The sequence below is a fragment of the Mus musculus genome, chromosome 8, assembly GCF_000001635.26.
Source record: "Mus musculus strain C57BL/6J chromosome 8, GRCm38.p6 C57BL/6J".
In the NCBI taxonomy this organism is placed as follows: domain Eukaryota; kingdom Metazoa; phylum Chordata; class Mammalia; order Rodentia; family Muridae; genus Mus; species Mus musculus.
In genome coordinates, this window is record NC_000074.6 from 100716725 (window position 1) to 100729169 (window position 12445).

Below are 12445 nucleotides of genomic sequence, written 5' to 3' on the forward strand. Positions count from 1 at the left end.
GTAGTCTCTAGAGAGCCCCCTCCCCCCCCCAACCTCCCAATCCAGAGGGTGTTACTTTCATTTATTCCCTTGGCCATCTGGGCTTCTCTCTTGTCTCCACCCACTATATCTGATCCTGTTCCCTTTTTCCCTCTCCTTCCCCTCTAGGACCCAGGTCTGTTCCTTCTTCCATCTCCTGTGATTATTTCCTTCCCCCTTCTAAGTGAGGCCGAAGCCTCCTCACTTGGACATTTCAGCTTATGGTATGGTCTGTAGGTTGTATCCTAGGTATTCTGTACTTTTTTTGGTTAATATCCACTTATCAGTGAGTACATACCATGCTTATCTTTTTGTGTCTGAGTTATGTCACACAGGATGATACTTTTCTAGTTCCAGCCATTTGCCTGCAAAATTCATGATATCCTCATTAAAGTGGGATAGCTGCGTCTTCAGGTAGAGCTGCTTCTAATTTTCTGAGGAACTGCTAGATTGATTTCCACTGTGGTTGTACCAGTCTGAAAAATGAATTTTAAAGAAGTTTGTTGTCGAGCTTAGATATTTATTTTCTTCTGAAACGTTGAAACTGTCTCCCTTTGAGACATTTAAACTCCAGAGGACATTTTAGGAACCATATTTTAAGTTATGATAATTTGAGCATACATTGTCCTTTACAGTGATCACAGAATGATGGCATTGCAGAAGCAATTTCAAAATGCTAAAAACTACCTTTTAGAAAAATGTTTTTTAATAGTTTATTATGTTAATGTAATTCTTGAAGATATTCTATACAGTGAATATTCCATAGATAACCCAAATACTGAAATCTTGAACTTCAATTTTTATAATTACAAACTTAAGTATTTTGGGGCAAATTGAAACCTGTCCTTCTTAGTTGTTTAAAACAAATGAGCTAGTACTATTGAAAAAGAGAACAAGATTCAATGTTTGTTCATTCTCAGATTCATTGATTTTCGTGAGGACAAGCATGAAGCTTTCTATACATTCTAATTATGACAAATGTACATGCCTGGTGGTACTGAACTGAATTTAATAGTGAGCAGGATTGGGGAAGAAGAATGTGTTAATCTGTTAAGTCAACCTGGACCATGAGCACAATACAGATGCAATGATCTCTCTGGGAAATATGCAGGGTACTTTGAGAATCCCCCTTTCCTATGTGTGCCTGTATTTGCATGGAAAAGACCATAACCAGTCAAGGCTCTCTGCTCTGTGAACTTACAGAGAGAGAGAGAGAGAGACTTTCATGTTCTCACACAGTTGTTTCAGATTGGTTTACATATTACTATATTAAAAAATAACCTAACTCATTTTTATATATGAAATTGACAATTAATATTTAGGTTTCAGTGAGAGTAATTGCAAATATTGTAATTACACCAGATATAATTCACATATTGTTATATATAACAGTACATAATATATATATATATATATATATATATATATATATAGTATGTATAATGAGTGTTAGATTTCACATGTTGTGACACAGCTATGTAATGCCAACACACTAGAGACAACTGCAAGAAAAGAATGAATTCCAGTTCAATTTGGACTCCATATCAAGACATGGCCTCAGGAGAATCTATTTAGATAATTCTAATAAAATGTATGCAGTAAAATCAAAATCCATTGTAAGCTAAGAGTCCTTCTTAGTTACTTCATATATCACAATGCTTTGGGATAAGCATCGCAACATTTGGTTCCTATTTTACTTGGTTTCTTATTATCTTCTTAATAAATGTATTTTTGGTTTATTTTAAAGTGTTTCACTTTATTTGCATAGTAAAACTTTCCATAAAATTAAAATGTGACATTTATAAATTTTGCACAAAAATATTTATTATTCAATCAAGGCCTTCCATATTTAAAATAATTTGGGTTAGTATTGTTACAGTTCCTATAACTTTAGTAACTGTTTAAAACTTTAGTAATTGTTTAAGAATGTGCCTTTTGTAATATGGCTGGTAGTGTGAATGAATTTTTCATTTAGACTATACATTTGTAGCATATCTGTTATTGATAGTGTGAGATTAAGAAATCTACCAATACTATCCTTTAAAATGGAAGTAAATTTGATAATCATTTTCAGAGAAAGAATGGAAAAATCACTTATTATTGGAAGACTTTTCAACTATTAAAATATTACAGTCATCTATCATCAAAACTTTTCTCAATGACTTCTTAATAGATACATTTATTATATAATCCGATAATTTTGTGTGGCAATACTGAAAACACTTTGATTCACAGTTATACTATTCTCATTAATACAGTCATGACTTTCCTCATTTTCTGAGAACTAATTGTCATTAATTTCTTTTTTATACCACTTATATTTTCCAGAGAGTTTGGCAGCATGAAGTATTGTTAACTTAGAAATAGACACCAATAGTAATGAGAAACAAATGCGACTTCTGTGTTTAAATATAACTTATATGCTAAAAAGTGTATCAATATTTAGTTCATGATGTATTAGAGGCTTGCATACCCTGATAAAGTCTTATGTATAAATTAGCTAGGTGAACATGCCACCTTACCATCTGACCCCATGAACATTATCTGAAAATAATGAGTAGGTACGGTTGTTACAAACGTCTTCATAAAAACTGCCTTGTGAAGTGAACAAACACAAGAGAAACAAAAAGTATCTTGATTATTGTCACATTCCTTATGAGAGAGACAATGCCATCATTCTGTAATCGTTTGTAAAGGACAATGTATGCTCAAATTATCATAACTCAAAATATGCTTCTTTAAATGTCCTCTGGAGTTGGAAAATCAACATTAGGATGATCTGGTGTGTTAATAAGGACTGTAAAGATTAATGGCAATGTAGAATAAATGCTCACAATTATTAAAAAGAAAAAATCTCACCAGACAAGCATTCTCTTCTAGTGGCTGTCAAAATGGATGATTGATTGGTAAAACAGCCTGTGTGCCTGATCACTGACTGGATGGCTAAGAATTATTCACTTGGTCAATACCTCCCAGGAAAAGGGGCTGACTGTCTTCTTACTCGATGACTGTTAACTAGCTAGCTTACTGGTTGATTAGCTGCATGCATGGGAAGTTGCTCTGCTTAGATTTGGGATAAGAAGTTTCCCAGTTGACAGGTGCACTGATTAACATGGCTGGTTAATGATCTGATTGACAGTTGGCCTGACTGAATTATTAACCGATATGCAAGATCACACAGAGCCTAAATTTTTTTCAAAAGCATTCTCATGCTCACCCAGACTCTACAATATTATGCATAAAAGTGGCTATATCTGTATTGTCCAGGAATGCATAACAGTCACAGCTCTTTGTCAGCATATTTACTATACCTGGAGAGGTCAAAACTTTTATGTTCAATAGTTCAACGCGGAAATTATTGTCGAAGAATTAACAGATAAATGTTTATTAGCAGATAAATGTTAATAGTTCTATGTATTAAAGCAAAGGTAAAAACAAGTTCTCTGTAATTGGTTGCCATCTGGATGAGCCCATCTTTGGTAAGTCAGTGGGTACAACTGTTAGATGTTCTGTAAATGGCCAGTAACTTTCTTTTTCTTTCCCCATCTTTAAAATTGGGTAATTAATTTTCTTATGCTGACACATATTCATTAAGAAGATTCTTCTATAACTCTCTTGAAGTGAATAATAATTAATATAGTAATTAATAACAATACACACAGCACTCATCTTTTCATTAGGAACTTGTCCTTACTTTTTCCCATGTGCTGATAACATCATCCTTCTCAGCGCCTTTCCTATATTCTGATAACGCTGATCAAAACTGCATTCCAAACAATAGGTGATTGATCTAATAATATCTTATGATTTGATACACTTTATTAGTGGCAGCTGTCATAGCTGTTAGAACTACCATGCTGTTGCATTGTGGAGAATTTTTATTATACAAGAAAGATCAATGGGCACAGAAAAAAAATAGGTCAATGACAATTAGTAAGGGCAGTTTGTTGACATGAGAAAAACAGCCAAGATCACAGTGAAGACAAGCATTCCTGTGTCCAACTTGAGGTTTTCTGTTGGATAATATCTTCTTATCCTTAGTTGGTTTTAATCTAGTTACAAACAATTCTAAATGAGGAACAAACATGTCAGTTCTATTGATTTGTGTTTATAGATCAGCAAGCTAAAGATGAAAAAAATTATATCAACAGAGAAAGCATTCCAACAAGCAAAGTTTAGTATCAATTCTCAGATAACTAAGAATTCAGAAGAGCTTTCTCAACCAGATTTAGAACATTTTATATTGGAAGGAATTAGATGTTATCATTTATCACAGCAGGCAAAAATTTTCCTTGAAATCTTAGGTAATTAAATAAGACAATGGAAATAAAAAGAATTCTTGGAGCCTGAGTAAAAAGAAATAAAATATCTATATTTGTTTATGACTTTTTAACAAGAGATACAGAAGCTACCTACAAGGAATACCAATGATGTTGTCTTAGAAAACAAGGATATAAAACAAAATAGAGAATGGAGAAAGGGCTCAGTGGTTTAAGAGGACAGGATTCTATTCTAGAGGACATACATTCAGTTCCCAACACTTACATGGTAGTTCATAATCATCAGTAACTCAATTTCAAATAGATCAGTTACAGTCTTATAGTCACTACATTTTTCACACACACACACAAGGCATGCAAAAATATATTCAGGCAAGCCATCTATACAGATAAAAATAAACTGAAAAATAAAGTAAACTTACATAATAAAATATAAAATAAGATCAACAACTGTCTTATATGAAATGAGATAATATTGTATATCAAGGGAAAACACATGTACAGTTTTTTTTTGTGGGAAAAATCAATTTCTGAAGTTATATGATTTATGTTAACATAGAAAAATAACAGTATTCATTTATAAAAATTCTGTACCTTTTATATGCATCTATGTAAACTATGTTTCATTCTGTCTGTAGTCCTCCTTCCACTAACACAAGCCATGAAGGAAGCATGACACAAAGGTGTCACCTGAAAGGCATCCTACAAAATGACACTCAGCAGCCCTAACAACAGTGCATCCCTTAAAAACTGGAGAAGTGTTATTAACTATTGAAGCCAAAAAAAGGGGGCTTCATAATGTGCCTCCTTTGCTGTTGTCTTCTTCATTGGCTTTTGAGATGTAAAGGATGACATGGAAAAGTAGGAAGTCTGAATAAAGTGCAGACCTCTGCTGGTAAGAATACATCAGTATCAACTCATTCTTGGGACGAATGTAACATGATAAGATAAGGTTTTAAAAAACGGGAGACAATAGGAGTGAAAGATGGTCTTTCATGATGATTTTCAAAGTCATTTAACAATCCTATAACAGTTGTAGATTCTATCCATCTTTCACCTATCATCTTTCTAGTGTTCTATGGATCCATTAGCAGAGATGAATGTACATGATCAAGAAGATGAATGCAGAGAGAAATACAGGAGATTGGAGATGGATAGATTAACGGAAGTATGCCAATACATTTTAATGTAAAAACATGCCAGGAGAACTGGAAACAGTTGTTAAGTTTGTAGAGGAAAGGTTGAGAAAATGGATGATGAAATTCAATTTGGGGACGCAGAGAAGCGTTATCTCCTTAAGAAAATTTAAATCCCCATTTTAGGGAGATAGGCATTATCTTTAAGATAATAGAATATTTTCAGAGTTAAAAAATGGGCAAGCCAATCAGATTGTTGTGCTGGTAGGTTTCAGGTTTTTGAAACAGATAAGCCTAGGTTGCATGTTAATTCCAATTAAATGTGACAGACTCCAGGATACACAAAGAGACAAAAGTCATAGAAAAAAAATGAACATAGATGAACAAACGCAAGAGAAATATCTGTTTTAAGTATCAGAAGGAAGGTAGGAGACTTGGAATAGACAAAGATGATGTTCTTCTCTCAGGCAACTCTATTCAAACCAATTTCATGACTTTTCCTGCCCTCATTTGTGATGAGAATATCTAATCTATGTGAATCATTATAACCATCCTACCATAAGGTTTATGTGTGTGGTGGGGTTGATAATGGGAAGTAGGTGGTGGACTGTGTTTATTTCTGGATTCCCAGAACACATCATTTCTCTGCTTCATAGTACCAAAGAGATTAGAAAGTAAACTGCCTCGGATGCAGAATTTCTCCCAGAAGGAAGTCAACAACCACCAGGGCAACATGTCCTAAGTGAGAGAAAAAGCATTTGGAAACATGCCTACATTTAATTGTGCAAACACTTTTATAACACAAGTATTAAACACTCTTAATCATAAAGAGAACAAGTATAGAAACTTATACAGGAAATAAAGACAAGAAAACGTACATAAAGTAAAAAGAGCTGAAATTGTTAAATGCCATATAATTTTGATGTAAGAGTAGATTTTCATACTCCTGAACCCTGGTCTTTTATATGATGTCATGTTGACTTCCTGCAATGTATAGCTATTATTTATAGTATCAGCAAAATCAAAGAAAGGTAATCTGCTTATATTAATAAAAAGCATTTTTGTTTGTTTTTGTAGTTTACATTTATGTGTACTTGTGAGGAAAATTTCACCAGGAATAGTAAATACAGGCTCCTTTTCTTGTCTTTAATGCTAGCATCTCAAGGCTGCTCCTGCAAAGTTCTGGAGTCATTTCTATCTGAGTGGCTCTTGGCGGAAAGAAGGGAAGAGCATCCTGATGACAGCATTCCAGAGGTGCTGAATAAATCAGCCAGCCTGAATGATCCCATTATCTGGTCATGGATCCCTGGCTTTGGAGGATTTGGCTAAAGGTAAATTTACAAATGCATCAGCATGGGTGGGTGGGTGGGTGAGGGTCTTTCAAAAGTCAACATCTGATCCCAGTATAAGATGATGGGATGTGTGCAGTGACATGGGACAGATTGTGGTGCTCTCTGGTGCAAATCTCTCTCTTCAGATAGGAGTCTCCATGCTCAGATATAAAGGTGACAACAAAATGTCACAACCAAGGTAAGTGCAAAAGTCAGAGGAGTATGATGCTGGATATCTATCTAACAGGCTGGAAGCATACCATCTCAAGTCAGTGGGCCCATGCAGTATACAGTATAGCAGAGCATCATAACATTGTCTTGAGATCTAAGGGAAGATTATTTGTTTCTGGTTTGGCTATAGATTAAATCTTATTAAAGGTTTTATGTTTATTGGCTGTGCCCATGCATGCGCATGTGTGCATGTGTGCGCCCATGCATGCATATGTGTGTGTGCATATGTGTGCGTGCATGTGTGTGTGTGTGAGTGTGTGTGTGTGTTGTTCCACATGGATGTGAATGCCAGAAAGAAGAGGCTTTATCTCTCTTAGAAATGGAGTTACGGAGAACTTTAAATTGCCTGACATGATGGTGGAAACCAAACCCAGGTCCTCTTTAAGGGCAGTAAGGGCTATTAACCACTGTGCTATCTCTCCAGGCCGCCATTTAAGTTCCAACTTTAAAATACAAATAGAGTAAGACAGAAGGAAGCAGCATAAACAAATTTAAGTGTTTAGTAGGAATGATAGATTTTTCATACATGTGATCACATTGCAGCATGGCCACAGACCATAAAAAGGCATAAATGAGTATAGCTACCAAGGTTGAATTATGAATTCCAGAATAAATCTAGTTAAAGTGACATCACTTAGGTTCATATTACATACCTGTAACTGCAGTTGAACAGCTGCTAACCTCCAGAGCATTGGCCTAAGCACATACAGAAACCCAAGCATACAGAGGAATACGCATAAATGCAAGTAAAGATCGATAAATAAATCTTTGTTTTAACAACTTTGCTAAAACTATCTAACCAGGGAAGCAAACAGGGATAATGACAGTTCTTGGCTCCTTCAAATCCAGTCCTCTGGGCTCAATCACAGATATGCAACAGACCATTTGATAAGGCTTCACCTCCCTCCCTCCCTTCATCTTCAGTAAATCCCACAAATATTTCCCTTACCTTCAGTCCCCCAACTCTTTGCTTTAACCCATCCCAACCCCAACTCCAGCAATCATTCCCTGGAAACTTGTAGGACACAGCTGAAGGAAAGCAGGCAGAGGCAGCCTCTCCTGCCTCTCCTCCAAATTCAGTTTCCTAGTCTCACCCACATGCCCTCCCCTTTCCTGCAACTCCAGAGGATCACAGAGATCCTCTCTTCCAACCTTTCTCCACACTCATCCTGTTATCCCAGGCCCCAATTCCAGCAGACATTTCATGGGAATCCACCAGCCAAACCTTCCAGAAAAGGAAATAGGTCTGTAAGGCAGGTAGACAAGCTTAAAACCATCCAGCTCAAAGGGAGGCCCCAAAGCCTGACAGGGACCTATCATGACTGTCTTCTGAAAGACCCAATAGGTAGTTGATAGGTCAGATGCAGATATTTGTACCCAACCAATGGACAGAAGCTGCTTATCACTGTGGTTGAATTAGGGGAAAGCTGGAAGAAGCTGAGGAGGAGGACAACCCTGTAGGAGGACCAGCAGTCTCAACCCTTAAGATCTCTCAGACACTTGCTCGCCAACCAGGCAGCATACATCAACTGATATGAGGCCACCAACACATACACAGCAGAAGACTGCCAGGTCTGGGTTTAGTCAGAGAATATGCACCTAACCCTCAAGAGACTGGAGGGCCTAGGGAGTTTAAAGGTCTGGTGGGGTGAGGGGTGTGGGGTAGAGGGTGGGAACATCCTTCTGGAGACAAGGGAATGGGGAGGAGGTATGGAATGTGGTACAGTTGGAGGGTGGACCAGAAGGGGAATAAAATCTGCAATTTAAAATTAAAAACAACAACAACAACAACAACAACAAAAAAAAACTTTCTCCTCCTGTGTTCAGTACCCAAGTTTCATTCCCAGCTCTGTAGCTGACAGCCAGTAGTGTAGTAGCTGCTTTTTACTTTCTGCCCCTCATTTACAGGGAACAGAGCAGATCAAGGTGGAACACTAGCAGAAACGCCATGCCTCACTGACGAAGTGGTGGAAGTTTCCACATGAATGTCGGGGGCCACACAGCCATAGAGAAAACTTGTGCATGAGGATCTAATTGAAGACTGCCTGAGAGCCTAAAGATTGGTGACACTGCCAATGCTAGCCAATCTGAAGCCACCACTTGGAAGCGATTCTTGCTTGGGACCAACGGGATGCTGGTTGAGGATATAAAGGGTGCTCTCTAGGGATTAATAAATGAGCTTGCTGCAGCTTTCTCCCTTGCTCCTGGAACGTGAGTCATTGATTCTGCACCACCTCGTCACTAACACCCCAAGGGCAAGCATGGTTGGGAGGCTGGTGGTCTAGGGCACAAGCAGCAGAACAGCCTGCTTTCCCCCCTCTTGTGGACCCTTCAACTTCTGTTCTAGACTGCTCCCTTTCCTAAGTGCCAATACCCACTACCTATCCATTTTACCCAGAACCTGCAGTGACCGTGCTTATCAAGATCACAGAAGAAAACCCAATAAAGCAAGACACATCTACCACAATCCTAGAAACAAAACATCCATCTAACCTAGAGAAAAACCAGGTGGAATAATAACCCTACCAAACTAGATGCCTGAAAAATCATAATCAGTAACAATCAGGACAATGTTTCTCTGCAGTACCCATATACACAGAATAAAGTTATAGAAAATGGAACATTTAAGTTGAAAGTGTATGACATAAAAGGGACCAGACATAGATTGTGATGCTAAGAACATTCAGCAGTAACAATAGATTGTGATGAAAAGAACGTTCATCGCTAGGATTGGGTTTTTGTTAACTGTTGAAATGTTTGACATGTTAGCTATGGCCTCTCTAAATCTACTTCTTCCTTTGTAAAGCAGACTTGACTTCAGCATTTAACCCAAAGGGCAAATTCGCTACTACATATAAAGTACCTAAAAATGTACCTCGTTCAGAGTGAGTGATCAATACATTTTAGATGTTTCAATAGTCTGAGTAGAAACAAGCAGCAATTATAAAAGTTTTTATCACACTAATCTAGTATGATTGATTTTTACATTTCCTAATATATGGTAAATATTTAAATGTATGACACTTGCACTAAGCTTGAATGATTAGTTTTACTTCAGCTTATTGTTACAAGATGGAAAAGGATAGATTAATTATATTCTTTAGATTATAGTTGATCAGAGCATGGTGAATATACATATTCTTATTCATCTTTTCCTGAGTTTACTTTTCCTTGAAATAAACTTATGACAAATAGCATGAAAAAATAAATATTTATTTGAAAAAAAATTTTTGTTATTTTTGAGACAGGGTTTCTCTGTGTAGCCCTGGTTTTCCTGGAACTCACTCTGTAGACCAGGCTGGCCTTGAACTCAGAAATCCTCCTGCCTCTACCTCCCAGCTGGGATTAAAGGCATGCGACACCACTGCCCGGCTTATTTGTAATTTTTCATTGACTGATTGAGATAGGGTTTTGCATTATAGGCCAGACTGGCCTAATACTCAAGCCTGTAGAAATCCTCAAAAGGAGCATGCTGAATGACAGGAAACTGTGATGCTATTTGTAACATTTCTATATTCAGGATAAAGCATTAAAAAGTAGAGAATTCCTGCTTGCATTTTGGCCTGCTGCTCCTATTCTTTGTTGGTGTGATGCTGCTACAGTGCTGAGCTTTGAATCCCTATTTGGGACATGCTATACAAATGTTTCCTCCACTGAATTACAGGACCAAACTCCATGGAGTTATTGTTGAACACTAAAATAACCACATGAGAACTTTCAATGGTTTATACTAAATAAGAAAAGTTTTGATAAGTAATTGAAGGTATGACATCTTTACTACAGGTCTTGCTTTTCTGTTTTAGAATATAATTCATGAGTCTTTTCTTTCTATTACTTGAAATATCTGATCAGATATTGAGAAAACTGTATCCAGACACTAGATGTGCTTGTTGATACTGGACTGATATCCATTATAGATTTCCTTATGTGTGCATATGTAAAATGCATGCATACAATTCTCTGTAATTGATAATAGATAACATCTGAATCTTTGAAAAACATGTCCTACTGCATATATATTAGCTGTATGCATGAAACCTTATATACGTAAATACTGGATTCAGTGTTTTTTTCTAAAGACCTTAGAGTAATTTTGCTGTCTTTCTGTTCAATCAACATTATAATTTAACACTAAATGAGAATATGTGCTAATAAAATAGATCAATATAATATTTACTGTTTTTGTTGTTACAATTACATGAAAAAGGATATTTTGTGACTGTAAGTATTATAATTTCTTGGCATTGCTAAATGTCAGCACCAAAATAGTATCTCTGTATCATTTGTATGAATTCAATGTGATTCTTCAAAATGTTTGTGTGTAATATTCATGTAAGTGTTTCTCATCTGTGGGTTGAGACCTCTTTGGTGGGGGAATTCAACAGACCCTATTACAGGGGTCTCCAAAGACTATCTGTATATTATATATTTATATTACAATTTATAATATTAGTTACACTACAGTAATGAAATGAATGACAATAAATTTATGATTGGAGCAATTATGATATATGGAACTATATTAAGGGATCACAGCATTAGGGAGGTTGAGAGCCACTGATTTTAAGTAAGTATTTAGTCTACAACTAAACCATATTTCTAATTATTGCTTGTTAAAAACAAGCAGTTTAATATAGAAGGCACCCCAAATACATCAAAAAGTAGAGAATGACTACGAAAAACACGATTTCGTTTATCAGTTAATATCTAAACTGAAAACATGTCTTATATAATTTGTTTTAAATATTCCATTGGTTCAACCTGATGCCTAAATCCTTAAAAGTAGTATTTTTGAGAACAACATAAAGGGGCTATTTTTTCTTTTCTTTCATTTAATTTTAAATATCTATTTTAATTTTAAAAATTAAATATTTTAAAAGTCATTTATTTATTCTACTTTGTGTGTATGACTACCTAGATGAATGTGTGTGTATGTGTGTGTGTCTGTGCATACACACACACACAGACACACACACACACACACAGACACACACACACACACACACACACATGTATATACTATCCCATATTTGCCTGCAATACTCAGCAGAAGAGAACATCAGAATCTCTCAAATAGGACATATTGAAATTCAAATTGTGCTTCACTACAATGTGGGTTCTGGGAATAGAACCCAGGTCCTCTGCATGAGTAACAAGTTTTCTAAACCTCAGAGCCATCTCTAGCCCAGAGGTATCATTTTCATAATCTATTGAAGAGTTACCAGTATTTAGTCCTTTTTTTCAAGTAGCTACAGTCTTGCAATCCCAGGAGCACTGACTGCCAATCCCCTTCCCCTCTGAAGTAGGAGAAGATAGCTTTCTGCCCAGCAAAATGGCAACATAGCATATCCTTCTTTTGTTCTGAGATTTTACATTTATTTCCTTGTAGTTATTTTTCATTTTCTTGTCACACATTTGTATCCCCTTATGTGACTTGTCTATTCATGTA

At 36.2% G+C, this 12445-nt stretch overlaps 1 long non-coding RNA gene across 1 annotated transcript; it reads right to left on the bottom strand.

Annotated features, from left to right (window-relative positions):
- Nucleotides 1-373: 373 nt before the first annotated feature.
- Nucleotides 374-9597, bottom strand: Gm39232. The gene is made up of 3 exons (XR_879130.1): nucleotides 9523-9597; nucleotides 7650-7692; nucleotides 374-494 (listed from the first exon to the last, which is right to left on the bottom strand). It is a non-coding gene; the product is annotated as a predicted gene, 39232 (long non-coding RNA).
- Between the last annotated feature and the right edge of the window lie 2848 nt (nucleotides 9598-12445).